Source organism: Mustela lutreola, chromosome 7 (assembly GCF_030435805.1).
Source record: "Mustela lutreola isolate mMusLut2 chromosome 7, mMusLut2.pri, whole genome shotgun sequence".
In the NCBI taxonomy this organism is placed as follows: domain Eukaryota; kingdom Metazoa; phylum Chordata; class Mammalia; order Carnivora; family Mustelidae; genus Mustela; species Mustela lutreola.
Window position 1 is genome coordinate 144236837 of NC_081296.1, and position 15722 is coordinate 144252558.

Below are 15722 nucleotides of genomic sequence, written 5' to 3' on the forward strand. Positions count from 1 at the left end.
AGAGGGGCAAACGCAGCTGGTATTTGGGGCAGCGTAGCCACTCCTGAGGGCTGAGCAGATGTTAGCCATCAGGATCGAGTGTGCCGGGCCCCTCGGGGGGCAGTCGGTGCCCCTTGTCAGTTTCTACTTCCATTCATCCCATAAGTACGGACTGAGCACCTACCACCTCGGTGAGGCTCTGGGGACAGAAAAAAAAATCCTTGCCTCTCACGGAGTTGACCCGCCAGCAGCGGAGATGGAGGCTACGCTCCGGGGCCAAGAGGTCGGGTGATTTCAGGGAGTGATAAGTGCAAGGAAGACTCAGAGAGGGAATGAGCGTCAGATGTGAGCCCCAGGGGTTGCTAAGACGTGTCGGATCCCAGACAGGCCCTAGGTCCGGCGCCGGCCTGGGAGAGCTCAGGAAAACGGACAGCTCTCCAAGAAGACAGTCTCCAAAGAAGGCCACAAAGGAAGTTGACCAGTGTCCCACCTTCTCTCCCCAGCCTTGGGGAGACACCTTTCTCCTCGGTGTCCTGGGAATTACTAGGACCTGCCCCATCCTCTCCAGTTGGGGGAGCTCATTAGGGTGGCATCGGCACCCCTAGAGTTTGTAAGATGCGATTTTGAACTGTAGAGCCATTTAATTAAAAAATAACAACAAGGGAATGAAAAACCCCATATATCTGTCCCCACGGAGGTCACAATCCTTGCGAAATCAGATGAGAAAGCTGAAATTCAAACACCAAATGGAAAGAAAGTACACGAGGAATAGGAACACAAACCCTCAATCCCGCTGGGTGGCCCGAGGCAGGCTTCTAGGAGGAGATATCTAGCAGGTGTTGGTGGGGAGGAGCTGGGGGAGGGGGACAGGTCTAAAGGCAGGGAAAGTCCAGGATGGGTTTGTGGTCTCGTGGGACCGGGAGGTAGCCCAGATGGTAGAAAGCACAAAAGGCCAGCCGGGCAGCCTGGGGCCTGGGACTTAGTCCTCAAAGCAAGGGGGAGTCCCTGGAGGGGACAGGCATGGGCTCACCTGCTTAAGTAACCTGGTCTCCCCGACGGTGGGCAGATTGCAGCGGGAGACTCGGATGTCCCCAGACACCTCCTTGGAGGCCATGGCTCTTGGATGAGAGGACATCCGGACTTCAAGGCACCTGGGAGCTCTCCTAATTTCAGCCTCCCATTTCGAAGGGCAGGGAGCCAAGACTGGCCCAAGTGAAGGTCAGTGTGCCTGGGGACCAGCCAGCCCCTCCCATCATCACAGAAGGGCCAGCTCTTTGAAAGAACAAGGAAAGAGGCTACCCCCAGTGAGTCAGCCTGCTGTATTAATTCACCAAATGTCACTAGGGAGGGGCTCAGGCCTTTCCAGGCCTCAAAGAAAGCTCCTGGCTTAATTAGAGGCCCACCCGTGACTCCAGGGGCCTTACCTCTTCTATGCAGGCCTCGTGAAGAGCCAGACGGCCTAACCCCGAAGACAAGGCTGTCTACATCGTCTGCCCAGCCCACCTGGTGTTACGGCACGAATGCAGATGAAACAGACTTTTAGGGAAGGTGGCTTCGAGGGAAGAGTACCAGCCAGGGACCAGAAGACGCCATCTCACATCCCAGATTGGCCCCGAGGCACCAGAGAGACCTGGGCCAGGCACTTCCGCTCACTGAGACTCTGTTTCCCCACGGGGAAAATTAGAGACCCAGAGGAGATGAAGACAAGGCTCGGGCTGGCTCTTGTTCTCCGCCGCAGCTGTCTCTTGCAAACCCTTCGTGAACACTGCACACACAATCTCCGCGGGCACAGACAGGCAGGGCTTGTTTCCCAGCTTCTGAAAGCCGCCTGGCTGGGGCATAAGCCTTGCCCGGTGGGGAGGCACCACCAGCCCCGACAGGCACATGACAGATGGGCTCACGGCGCCTCAACTGGCCCCAGGAAACAGGGCAGCGAGAGGGACCGGCCCTGGTCTCGACCGCACAGGTGAGCGCACACGGGCTTGACACACAGCCGCCTCTGCGCCAGCTGCAGATCAGGAGAACCACCACCTAACCCATCAGTCCTGCACCACCATCCCCCGGGGCCTCAAGCCCCATTGGCCTCTGCAGAGGGAAGGCCCGAAGAATAGCTGTGATCTGGGCAGAAGGAAGGTGGCCCAGAATTGAAGGGAGCACCAGGGTCAAAAATGGGAGGGATTCCCCAAATCTCAGCGCACTGCTGTCCTGCTCCCCCGTAAGCAGGAAGAAGTAGCGTTAGAGCCGGCAGCCTCCAGAGCCTTCTGCGCTCTGACAGGTGGGCAGACACCGCCCAGGTATGCTCGACCAGGGCATGTCCCATGACTGCAGCTTCTGGGGAGCGAAGGACACATTCACAACACAACACATGCAAAACAGTTCCTGTCTTTTCAGTTCTTCCTCTGGGTGGGACCCCAGCTCCAGCCCTTACCTGCCCTGGGATTTGGGGGAAGGCACTCAACCTCGCTGATCCTGTTTCCCCAACTGAAAACCGTGGTACGCATACCCAGGGCAATAAGCTGTTTTGATGACTTACGAATAGATCAAGTGTGCCCCCCAAAGACCAGGAGGAACACGGGGGGCTGTCCTAGGAGGGTTTCGCAGCGGAGGGTATGGGTACTGCTTATGAACGCCCTTGGAGGACACGACCATGTCTGTGTTCGTGCAAGTTCTAGAAGTGCTCATGTGTGTGGTCATGGCACACTGTAGCTTCTTTCTGACTTTTTAAAAATTAAAATGATTGCGTTAGTTTAGTCTTGAATATGCCACCCATTTCTCTGCCTGTCCCGAGGAGGTGGCCATGACCCTTGTCACCGTGGTGGCCTGGGTGTGGCAGGCGGGGCCCTGATGAGAGTCACACAGGTGTGGGAGCCCAGAGCGAGCTGTCTTCCCTGCTTATGTGCCTAATGTTGATTTTGGCCGCGGCACTTCCATTAGCCATAAAACCAGCAGGTTGGTCCAGGTGACCCGAGGTCCCTCCCGGCTCAAACATTTCAGGACTTTCTGATTCATAAGCATAAATCATTACACGGAGACTTTAGAAACTCCTGTTGATAACCTGAGATTGCTGTGTTCGCACCATCTTCTAGCTGTTAGGACTTCAGAAGAGGGAGATGATTTCTCCAGAAGAGGAAACCATGTGTCTGTCTCACACTAGGATTTGTCTGTGTTTTATTTCTTAAATCCAGCCGGATTAACATCTGAATCCATGGGAAGAGTCTGATTTCCTAAGAGGGCTTCCTGAAATGTTTCATATTTCATATTACCTTTTCATTTTATCGGCATGTAAGATTTGATATCCACAATGGAATATATGTGTGTGTGTGTGTGTGTGTGTGTGTGTGTGTGTAATCAGATACATACTTGTAAACGAAGAAGCATAAAACTATTTTAAAAGAGTATCCACGAGCATACCACTTGACAGAAGAAACAGAACGTGATGGATGCCAGCAAGGGTGCATCTCCCTTGCCCTGTGCCCTCTTCCCCTCCAAAGATAACTACCCTGGGTTTGGTTTTCCCCTGCCTTTTATAAAATCTGCTTAAATCTATGGCACAGGATCTATGTAGAGAGGGGCACAGAAAACATACATGTCCTTACCAATAGTTACAGAGGACATTCCTCTGTCGCAGACCCCATGACCCTCCCAATCCCCTCTTACCCTCCACCCCGATGCCCCCCGCAATGGTCATCTCTGACTCATTAAAGGTGATCACTTCTCCCACTTCGCCATTGCTCTACTTCCCATATCCACATCGCTAAACAACTCACGGTTAGCATTTGTGTTTTGACGTTCGTTCCTACTCGGCAGCTCTCCGCCCAGCCTTTCAAAGCATTTCAGAGATGCTGGGATTCCCTGCTCAGAGTATGCAAACTAGAAATCCAGGCCAGAGGGGCAGGCCGCCGCACATTGTTCTGGTTACACTAGGATTAGTAGTGATAAAACCACGGCAAGTCCTCCGATGTGTCCCCACCCTGCGGCGCATTCTACTGAGCCTTGTCCCCCATTGTCTGATTTATCCCCCACAGCAACCCCACAGGGAGGTGTGGGGGCCTCATATCTCTACTTTAGAGATGACCAAACCGAGGCTTGGGCGGCTGGGACTGTCCCCCATCTGCTTCCTGCTGCTTAGCTCCCCCAACGCTGTCCCCAGATCCCAAGGCTATGATTCCTTGGCTGGGGGGGGGGGGGCATGGAGAGGGTCAGCAGATAATTCCAGAACTCCCATCTCCTCCTCCCGGGTTCTTCTCTCGGGGGGCCCTGTTGAGCTATGTTTCGAGGTTGCAAGGAGAAAAAGTTCAGAATCCATTCTTTTCCAGCAAATACCAATGTCTTAGTGATAACCAGGGTCCTATCTCGTCAATACTATTCTCCTGAGGGTCCGCGGATAACACAGTCCTTCCTTTGAGACTCGCTGTGGGGTGTAATGAAGAGCAGCAAGTCAATGGCCCCGAATTCAAATCCTGACTCTGCCGCTCCCAGCTTCTTCATTTGTCCCCTCATCTGTAAATGGGCCAGGAGTGGCAGCCTCGGCTGCGGTCAGGGCCATAGGAGAGACGGGAAATGCTTCCTGAGAGCCCACAGACACTGGGGTCCCCTGGAAGGCCCCCTCTAATCTCTCTTCCTGGGTTAAAGACCAGCTTTCAGGGGTGTAAAAGCTCCAGGGCCTCCTGCCACTGCACAGACATGGGTTTTCAAGGCAGAGAGGAAAGGGCAGAGCTGTGGTGGGCAGAGGGGACTCAGGTATCCCCCTGCCATGGACCCCGTCACAGTAAACTGTGACAGCTGTTTGCATGGGCTCTGTCAGACCAATGCAAAATGCTGTTCCTAGAATGCCTCATTTAATGCTCACAGCACCCAAGATGGGGACATTATGGTCACCCCCCCTCTCGTGGGGAAGAAAATGCAAGCTCTGAAAGGTGAAGTGACTTTTTCATGGCCAAAGCTGGACTGGACTACGATCTTCAGCTTTTCAAGGCAGCCTGGGTCTAACGTGGCCACCTCTGTTCGTAACAGCTGGGCCACACGGGAGGCCCCATCACCCTCTTGGCTCTCAGGGGCTCCACCGTTTTTAGGGGCTCATGCTGGACCTGTCCAGTCTTACCTCCCCAGAGCAGAGGTCACCCTGCAGCCACGCCAGGATCCCCCAGCTGTCCTGGCCCCAGGCTGTGGCATGACGAGGCCCCGCGGCCACACAGACAAGGACAGGTCTTCAACGGTTACAGAACATGCAAAGCAGCTGGGAGAGAGGGTTGGTTGTTCCCATGGAGACGCAAGGAGTTCCAAAGCGGGTGCCCATAGGGGGCCAGCCTGCACCCTGGGGCAGAAACCAGAGTCTGGATTCTCAGATCTTCCCTCAGGGCCACTAGCAAATCCTCCGGCCTCCTCAGGACCCCCAGCAAGGCAGAAGTTCCAGAAATAAGCCTCCCCAGCCCACTCCCCCCCTCCAGTTGCCCCCAGAGGGGCCTCCCTAGCTGAAAACAGCGCCCTGGGGCCGGCAGGCTTGGCACAGCTGTGACTGTCGGCAGCCCAGCGAGGTCCTGCTTGAGGAATGTGCAGACCCCACACGTGTCAGAGAGCCTGGCTGGGGCACGGTTACAGGAAACAGAGCAAAACAACCCGTTGGCACCAGCTTGTCCCTCCCGCCTCCCGGCTCCTGGCCCCCGGGGGCCGCTGGCTGTGCAGGAGGCAGGGCCTGACCCTTGGAGAGAGCCAGCTTCTGTTCTCGGTCCTGCAGCTCTGGGCAAACCGCTCCTCATCCCCCGGCCTGCTTTCTCTCTCCTTGGTGGATGAAGAAGGCTGTCCCGCCAGGCTCAGAAGGGCTGTGATTTTTGTGACATCCTCCCTTTGTGGGAGGATGGTCTCTTTTCCCCCATGACTCCCCCTGCCCTCTCTCACCTGGGCTGGGGCATGTTTCCTGGGCATGTCGGGCTCCCCCACTGGTGCCAGGAGGAAGTGATCCCTGCGGAGACCTGGGAGAGGGTCCCAGGGCAGCCTTGAGCCAGGGGTTTAGGACCAAAGTGATAAAATAAGAACATTCATTATCACCCACTGCAGCCTTATAGTTTTGAGGCAGAGGTCAGCTGAGCTGCATGGGACCCTCACCTGCTCCTGAGTGGACCACCTGGTTACTCCCACCAGGTGCCCCCTCTAGAGTCAAGATCTGAAAACCCTGAGGGGAGTCAGCATCCATGTGGGGCACACTCAGGCCGTGCAAGAGATCTTTGGCTCGCTAGGCCCTCCTTGAGAGATGTAGGATGAGGCTCAGAGACGCCAAGGGGCTCGCCCAGAGCTGCACAGCCGGCAGGAGGTAGGTGTGTGAAGGAAACCGAGGCAGCCTGGGGCGACCTCCCCCGCCTAGCACGCGGGCTCTGGGCTGCCTCAGGCACTACGAGGAGCGCGCGTGGTCGCCGGGACCGGGGATTCCCGCGCGCGTTTACTGCCCAGGCCCGGGACACGCGGCGGCGCGTGTCCGCGGTGACAGGTCCCTTGGCCCCAAGCGGAGGTTGAGCGAAGACGGGAGGCGGCGCCCGGCCGGCCTGGGACACGCTGCTCAGGGCTTAGGGGCTTTTTCTTGGGGACCGCACCTCCCGGCTCGGGGAGCGGAAAGGCTCGGGGACTTCGCAGGCGGCAGGGAACGGTTGGGTTTAAACTAAAAATACCCGCCCGCCCGCAGCTGTCACGCCAGGGCCCCCGCCCCCGCGTCCGGCGCGCCTCCCCGGGTCCCTTCGACTTTCGGCGACCCGTGCCCTTGCGGGACGCGTCGCGGCTGGGCGGGGGGCTGCGGCCCCGACCCTCCCCGCCCCGGCTCGGCCTCCGGGTCCCGTGCCACTTACCCGGTCCGGAGCGTGCAGGAGCGCGGCGCCGCGGGCAGCTCTGGCCCAGCCGCCCTCCTCCCTGCGTCCCGGGCGGCTCCGGAGAGGGGCGGGCCTGGGGCGGGGCCGGACACTCGCCCCCAGCCCCGCCCAGTCCCCTCCGGGACCTGCCGCGGGAGCCGTCCTCGGGCAGTGCCACCCGGCAGGGCTGGGGAAGGACGCGCCCGGCTCCGCGCGCTCCGCGGAGGCCCCCGGAGCACGGCTCCAGCCGCCGGGCGCCCGATCTCAGACCCCTCGGAGGGAGGGATCGCGGCCGCGGGGGCTCCCCATCTTCACCCCCGGCCCCGCGCCCGGGGCTGCGCACTCCCGCCTGGGAGCCACCCGGATCTCCGGACCCCTGCCTGCCTCTGCCGGGGTCTCATCCTTGGGGATGACACAGAGCTGCCTCTCCCCCGGGGAAAGTTGGATCCGGGAGGGAGTTCCTCTGGCGTCCAGATTTGGGGGAGAAGGCTCGGGGGCTGGCAGGTCTTGCCCCCTCAAGAGCCTCGGTGGGGCTAACGGCAGGGCTCTCCTCCCGGAGGCGAGAAATCCGAGAAGGAAGTGACACCTATCAGCTGGCCTGACAGTGGGGGCGCCCCATCCGGTCCCTCCCCCCACCCAGCGCCTGGAGCCACCACTGGGGATCTCGGGCCCCGGCTCAGATGGGGGCCCTCCAGGATGCCGAGAGGGGGCGACGGTGCGTGAGCCGCAAGGGATGTGAATTCTTAGCATAATTGGGACCTTCCACCCAGGCAAGGCCGGCGAAGTGTCTCCCTTTCCTCCCCGCGCTCCACTCCCACCCCAAAGACAGGTCCTCTCACCCTCGCTCAGCTACTTCACTAACTCTCAAGCCTTGCCGCAGACCCGTCTGAATCTTATCTACCCCCTCGCTTTTAGCTCCCGGCACACCAAGGCCCTTTGAACCGTCTCTCCACCCCAGCCTTGATCTTTGTCAGCCTAATTACATGTTTTGCTGATGGTTCTGTCTCCTGTGCATGGGGATAAGAGCCGCTAAGGCCACAGCTGGTGGAACTGGGTACCAGGGGGACTCCAGTCCTCACAATGCAGGTGCGGTGATGCCCATTTTGCAGAGAAAACAGGAAGGGTAGAAAACTGCAGAGTAGGGAGCTGGCCCAGATCTATGGCTTCCCAGAGGGTATTTTCCTCTTCTGTTCCTTAGTGAGGTTGGCCCGTCCTCTATCCTCATTGGTTGAACAAATCAGTGTCCGAAGACAAAGATGAAATTGATAAACAGGACCAGATAGTAATGGTGTGTGTGCACTTCACGCATGCGTGTGCAGGGGTGTGTGTGTGCCTTTGCCAAACCAAGGGCAAAGCCCAAGAATGCCACAGCCCAGAAGTAACACTGGGGTAGACCTAGCAGGAGTCACAATGCTGGTGTTAGTCATACCCTCTAACTCAGAACTCTGCTCATTAAGCTATAATTATGCACAGGGCCGTAGGAGATGCCCACAGATGGCTTCTCCCACGCTTCCCCTTGACCGGTTTTAGGGGCCCTATTATGTTTCTCATTATCATCCTAACTCCATCTGAGGGGCTGTCACAACCCTTGGGGTTACAGTCGCCAAGCTGAAGGTCCAGACAGCAATGCGCAATGATGATGATACTTGGCATTTGGAAACGCGCTTTGTTTTTCCAAACACTTTCACGTGTATCTCCTCGTGGCATCTCTGCTGGGGTCTTCCAGGTGGTTAGGAAAAGTTTCCCGAGTCTGTTTTAGGATGGAGGTCAGGTGCTTGGCACAAGGAGGAAGATGATCCCACCAGCACTGCTGGAATTGGGGAGCAGTGGGCCAGCAGAAACCAGCTTCCTGCCGGGAGAGATGGTTTAGCACAGTTGGGGTAAAGAACTCAAGCTGGTGTCAAACTGACCGAGCTGGCGACTTTCTGCTCACTACTCACCCTTGGTTTCCTTTTCGGTTACATGCGCCCAGTAATAAGAATCCATCTTGAATGGTTTTGCACCTGGTGGTGTGAGACCCCCCATTCATATGAGCTATTCTGGGCAGAGCATGGCCACGACAGTTTTGTTACACACCATCAGACATTTCCTGAGCACCTACTATGTGCGAATCCCTGGGGATATGGAGAGTGAGAAATGGAGGCCTAGTGCCAGAGGATGAGCTTACGGTGCAATGATTCTGTGTCCGGGGGGTTGTCTCCTGAGCGGGCGGTGGTGGGCATAGAGATGCCCCGACCCCACCGACACCCCCAAACCCCCAAACCCTCCCCACACAGCACACAGTGCCACCTCACAGCTGTGAGACCCACACTTCGGACCCAGCTCTGTGTTCCAACACTGTGTGAATCCCAGCAAGCCGTGTAGCCTCTTAGAACACAGGCTCATCTCTTGAGTGGGCATAGCAAGAATATTCCACGGGTGAGAATACATGTGATAAAAATATTTTCTGTGCTAATATTAGTAGATTTATTGTCTTCCTTAGGATTCTCTTTAGCTTTATAGGGCTTGGTCACTTGGGAGGACACTCTCCCGTTGCTCTTCTCAAGCCTGACATCAGCACAGGGCGTGATTTTTTGTTAATTCTGTGGCAGTCTTCCTCCACTCCAAAGTAGTCCACACCGACCAGGAATGTGCTGAGTAATCAAAGTGGGAGAGAAGGGGAGTTTGCAGCTAGGGACGCTGTAAACCTTCACCTCTATCTTCAGCATTACCCACGGCTACAGAAAGGAGTAGAGACGAAAACTGCTCTGGAAAGAAAATTCTGGCAAAGGATGTTGGAGGGAGAGTCCCTCCAGCATCTCTGGAATTGAGCACAGGAAACCCCGCCCTGAGGCCTCCCTTTCAGAAGTGGCCCAGAGAGGGAACCACAAGGAGGCCCTAAAATTATGCCATTCGGAAATTCTGACTCACTTGGCAGTGGGGGCTGTTTGTGCAACACACAAAATGTCTCCCAAAAAGTGAAATTTTTACTGCTCCTTCCCCGCGTCCCTTCCCTGCAGCCAGCATCTCCACCACCACCCATGGGGAAGCAGGGGCTGATTTAATAAGCCCGGGAAATGACTCAGGTCTGTTACACATTTGCCCTTGGTTGGCGATCTGAACGAGTCTTATTTTGCCAGGCTGGTTTTAGTTATTTGTTTGTGTGTTCAGTCCGCACGAGGAGCTTTGGACAAAATCTGGAGCGGCTCTCCTGGCTAATCCAAACCCCTTGTTGTATGAATGGGTAAACTGAGTCAAGACAGCAGCAAGGAGGGGCCCTGCCCAGGGCCCCAGGTGGTAATCGGTGTTCTGGAAACTGGTTTCCATTTCTCTGTCCCTAGCCTGGCTTCCCCCTTTGGTGGTGATTTAAATAAACACCACTGGCCACACTGTGATGAAAAGCTCACACTGGGGTGGCCATTTCTGGGGTCCCTCCTCAGAGAAGCCCTGATCTGGGTGCGGAGAGCTGGTTCTCATCCTGGCTCTGTTCCCAGCTTCTTCTTTCTCTGTTTTCTTTCTAGCCAGTTGTCCGAGGCTTATTCCGCCGGTTCCCACTCTGGTCCCATCATGTGCTTGTAGGGTGAGGGGCCCATCAGTCTGGTTTATTCTCAGAGTCAGTTGCTGTCCCCACCAGCAGCAGCAACCCCGTAACTGGGCAGGGGCACCCCTGCTGGAGGGCAATGAGTCATCTCAGGCCCTAAGCATGGACACCGGGGTGATTCAGGATATTGATCTAGATCCACGCATTGTGCCGAAAATAAAAATACAGAGCAGTCAGAAATACAGGCCTGGATCCTGGGATGCCTGGGTCCTAGTCCTGGTTAATTCTGCTAGTTATTAGTGAAATGAGAGAATCGGAAAAGATTAGCTCTCGATGACTCCTCCCAGTTTAAAAAAACCATGTGAATCCTGATGGTGTTAGACAATAATGTTGTTTAGCATGACTAAACACTGCTATTAATATGTCCCAAGGATTAAGTACTAATGGAAACAAAAATGTTAAGTACAATCGACAAACTTCCTTCCTAAAAAATAAAACCTTTCTAGAAGAGACTTGCCATATTTCTCCCATCAGTGGGCAACCCAGTCTATTCTTTCTGCTTCTGCTGGGAATGCCAAAAGTGGCTTTTTAAAAATTAAACACTTGGTTTAGAGACAATTATAGATTATGCGGTTGTGATAAATTACACGGAGGGTTCCCTGTACCTTTGGCCCAGTTTCCCCCGACAGTGATGTCTTGCAAAAACACACAGCAGGATACCATGACCAGGACATCGACAATGACACCATCAAAATGCAGGTGGGTCTTCCCCATCCTCCAAGGGTCCCACAAGCTGCTCCGAGTCCCTCTGTAACATCTGGCAACCATTAATCCATTGTCATTTCTACAACTTTGCCATTTCGAGTGGAGAGACCGCTGTTTGTCTAGCTTGTCTGCTTGTTGAAGGGCATCTGGTTGGTTTCCAGTTGGGGGCTATTGTCTCCCAATAGACGTTCACTGTGGGCACTTTTGCGTCTCTCCAAGTCTTCCCGTTCAGCATGTTAGCTGCTGGCTGTGGCACCCGTATGTGATGCCAGAGCACTAGATTTGTTCCTGCTTGTGTGTAGTGAGGCACTCACTCCAGCGGTGCTGATGTGTCCAGCGGTTACCCAGGACGGGGCTGTACGCTGTAGGAATCCAGTCAAAGTAAATGACATGTTTCCTACGACCAGGGATCTCCTGTCTATCAACGATGCAGCATTAAGACTCAAACATTGAAATAACGCTGGAATCATAAGACAGCACTGCCTGTCATCAAATACTGGACTGCACGGTAGAGAACTGAACCTTAGAGGAATCTAGAAATGGGAGGCATGAAGGTCCAAGTGTTTGGGGGAAGGTGTTCTGGGTAGTAATGACAGTTAACATTGATTAATGCAGCATTAATGACCATGTGCCAAGCACTGCACTAAGCTTTTACTTATATTAACTCATTTAATCCTTTTCACCACCCTGCAAGGTAGCTACTATGACCTAATTTTACAAATGAAGGAACAGAGAGGGTGATGACTTGCCCATTGTCACACAGCTATGATGTGAGCGGGAACCAATCCAGGCATCCTGGCCTCAGGCTGCATTTAATCCCTAGGGCTTCTGCGAGTCTGGTAGCAATCGCGGAGGACCATCTCCTGGTTATGATGCCATCCCCGTCCACTTCTTAGGTTCTATTTTTACACGGAGTTATGTGAAGCTGAAATGTTCATCTCTGATCTCATTGGTGTGATGAGTTCCTTAGGGGTCAAGGTCATTGATGAAAAATTAATTGTACTTTGCAAAGAACTGCATGGGCTTTAGCAATAGGCAAGAAGCCTGCGTACACTCTGTGTGCGGGAGAGGGTGAGCACCGGCCTGGAGGTCTGCCCCATGTGTGTGGTGCGAGTGTGTAAACAGCAGGGCTGAGCACTCCGGTTGTGTTGAGTACCTGTGTACGCAGCGAGAAAAGCGTCAAAGTTCCGGCTTTATCCCGTAAAACACCCAGGGCTGGCTGAGTGCATTTCAGATCGTGAATGTGGCTTCATGTCTTCTGAATGACTGTAGCTGGAAGGCCACATCCACACTCACTCTCTCCATGGCTGCCCAACACGCCAGGGGTGTGGTTTCTGTTCAGTCACAGCGTTCCCTGCCGTTACAGCTTCCTCATCTTAGTTTAAATGAGAGGATATCCAGATGCCTGGGTGGCTCAGTTGGTTAAGCATCTGCCTTCAGGGACATCTGGGTGATTAAGCGGCTGCCTTTGGCTCAGGTCATGATCCCAAGGTCCTGGGATTGTGTCCCATGCTGGGCTCCCTGCTCAGCAGGGAGCCTGCTTCTCCTTCACACTCTGCCTGCTGCTCCCCCTCCTTGTGCTCCTGCTCTCTCTCTCTCTCTCCCCCACCCTGGCAAATGAATAAACATCTTAAAAACAAACAAACAAACAAACAACCATCTGCCTTCAGCCCAGGTCATGGTCGCAGGATCCTGGGATCGAGTCCCACATCGGGCTCCCTGCTCAGCGGGGAGTCTGCTTCTCCCTCTCCCTCTGTTGCTCCCCCTGCTTGTGCTTGCTCCCCCTTAAAAAAAAAATAAACGACAGGATTCCAGCAACCTGGCTTATTTGTGTGTTTTTGTTCTGAAACCTAAATGCAGCCTTGAGAGTGTTGACTGCTGGCCCTAGGGTGGGTGGGCAGAGCGAAAAGCTCATTGGGTGAGACCCTTCGGACCAGGACCTGGGGTTATCTCTGGGTTCTGCCCCCTCCAGCCGGCGGAGCCGGGTGCTTCCCCCCACCACCCTGTGTCTCTACATAGAAAGTGGGGACAGTTTCACCCTGCTGTCCCTGTAGGAGCTGTCCCCGCAGGAGGTGTCCCCAGGATAAGGACAACAAGCACGGGCTAGAAGCCCACTCGGTGAGAATGTCTGCTCCTGTGGGAAATTGGATCCTGCCGTTGCGATGCTTGCAGACACAACTGCAGGACCCGCGCCAACTCGGAAGAGGCGGTGAGTGAGGAAGACTTCTCCCCGGAGGAGGAAGGGGAGCCTTTATTCTTTTGCTCCCTGGAGACGTGTTTTTGGAAACCGGCTGTGCTGTGCTCTGCTTGCTTTGGGCAGGCTCGGCAGTCCTGGGCACGCTGTGTGATAGGCAGTGTGCCCAGGAAGCCAGGAGGCCTCGGAGCTCTGCCTGGAGGGTGGCAGAATCTGGGCAGGGCATTGGGGGGGGCGGGGGGCCCTCCAGCATCATGCCAGCAGGTGGGGCTCTGCTCTCTGGGGAAGCCCGTACTTGGGGCGCAGTGCTCCAGCCACAGGGGCTTGCGGCTAACAGGTCCCTGGTCTGACGGACACCTGCTGCTCTTGAGGACGGTTCTTGATGGCCCAAGATGAGTCCCCAGCAGAGGGAGACCCTTTCCCTGCAAGAACCTCACCCACAACGCGTTAGAATCTTGCCACAAACGGCTGAGTCCAGACACATGGATCCGGTGTTTCCAGACAGACAGCTGCACGTCCCTGCTGTGGCAGGAGCTGTTCCTGGCCTGGGATTTTAAAGAACTTTCATCTTCGATTTCTCCTTTGATATTGTAGAGTTGGCACGCGGAGAAGGATGGCAAGGCCGTGCACCGCGCCTCCAGGCTAGCTGAAAAGCCTTGCTCAGCAGAGAGAAGCAGCCTAGTGGACAGGCGGGAGAGAAGGCAGCACACATGTCTCGGTGTCCTTGGGTGTTTGAAAGGTCCTTGCTGGCAGGACGCCTGGGGAGTCAAGGCTGTTCACCATCCGCACTGAAATGTTTGCTTGTTTGTGTCTCTTCTGAATGCAGCAGCAGGACTGGACCCAGTGTGCTTGGCTTTCAGATCCTGGGTTTGCACACAGACACAGAGGTGATGGCCAGAAGCACCTTCCACCGCCACTGTCCTGGGTCTTTCATGTTCCAGAGACCCTAGGAGGTCCAAGGAACATCCTGATTGCTTTGGCCCACAACCAGGCTTCACTCAGTGGCCCGATCGTCCGGGTGACACTCGGGTCCTTTCTGGCCTCTCCTCCTACCTCCTCCCAGTCCCATGGCCTGTCCTTCCCTAACTGCACACGCTCTCCGGGTTCTCCTGTTGTTCCTTTTCTCGCTCTCCCTGCCCAGATCTATAGCCCAGACCTGTAGAGGCAACAATCTGAGTGTAATGTGCCCCCGTTTTTTATTTTAAGATTTTATTTATTTAAGATAGAGTGAGAAAGAGAGCACAAGCGGGGGGAGAGGAGGAGGCAGGCTCCCCACTGGGCGGGCTCGATTCCCAGGACACTGGGGTCATGACATGAGCCAAAGGCAGACGATTCACAGACTGAGCCACCCAGGTGTCCTGTGACCCCATATTTTAGGTACAATCTAATGATTTCGATGCTCTCAACATGTCCGAAAGCAATTCACGACTCGCCCTTCCTTCCCCGTCCCCCTTCTCCCTTGTATCCCGAGCCTTAGCAAGAAGAACCCACCAGCCGCCACGCCAGAATCCTGGGGATAAGCCTGAGTCCCCACCTTTGCTTCCCAGCCAGCTCCCCACCTCCAGCCGGGCACCAGATGCCGCCAGTCCCAAGGGAAGCCACCATGGGTGCCCTCTGCCCATCCGAGTCCCTGCCCGGCCCCCCTCTGCCACTCTGCCCCCCACCAACCTTGCTAAATGTGCCTGCCGGGGTAGCTCTCCCAAGCTCTGCAGCTCACGCTCTCTCTGTGACCTTCTTCCACCCTGGGGAGGAGAACCCGAGGCCCTCAGCTGTGTCCACATGCCATCCTCTCTCCGGAGCGTGCGTGCGCCTCGGAGCCTCTGCCCTGGATTGTCCTTCCCTTTCAAACAGCCGCCCTTCACCTTGTTTTCGACATAGTTTGAGCGCCGTCCAGTCCCCTCTACAAGCTCTCTCTGGCCCCCGAGGCACGGACTTGCTGTGCTGTTTTCTTGCATCTGTCCCCACCATAGGACCGTGAGGCCCTTGGGAGCGGGAGTGCCTCATTGCACCCTGTGTTCCCCTTAGCGTCCGTGCTGGAATGTGTCTTCGCGTCCTGTGGTATCTGTGGTTGGGGTAAGAGTTTTGGGCAATCTGGGATTTCGGAGATACTGTCCCTTATTGCTTACAGTGCTACAGGCTCTTCTCTCGAGAATGATGTCCAGAGCACATACTAAGTGCCCGGTATAGGGCTAAGGACCAGGGGCAAAATAATGAATTCTGTCGGCCTAAAACCTGATGGTCTAGTGGGAGTAGGGAGGACAGAAAAAAATAAAACTGTGATCCCTACAAAATGTCTGAAGGGCTTGGCTCCCAGCAGCAGGGAAGTAGGGTTGTGCTGTAAGACGCGCAGTGATGTTCTTCGATGCGTTTAAGGGCACGTTCCAGATTGCACGCCACAGCAGCGTTCAGATGTGGTACGGACGGCTGTCTC

The 15722-nt window shown here is 55.5% G+C and overlaps 1 protein-coding gene across 2 annotated transcripts in view; it reads right to left on the reverse strand.

The window, feature by feature from the left end:
• Positions 1 to 6923, reverse strand: part of SYNE3 (spectrin repeat containing nuclear envelope family member 3) — an 86625-nt gene extending 79702 nt beyond the window's left edge. Inside the window, exons 1-2 of one of the 2 annotated variants that reach the window (XM_059183032.1) lie at positions 6813 to 6901; positions 5875 to 5948 (exon numbers count right to left, since the gene is read on the reverse strand). The gene's annotated coding sequence lies outside the window, so the exon portion shown is untranslated. Of the gene's footprint in view, positions 1 to 5874; positions 5949 to 6812 lie in introns of both variants that reach the window. The other variant, XM_059183031.1, reaches the window with a different exon arrangement.
• Between the last annotated feature and the right edge of the window lie 8799 nt (positions 6924 to 15722).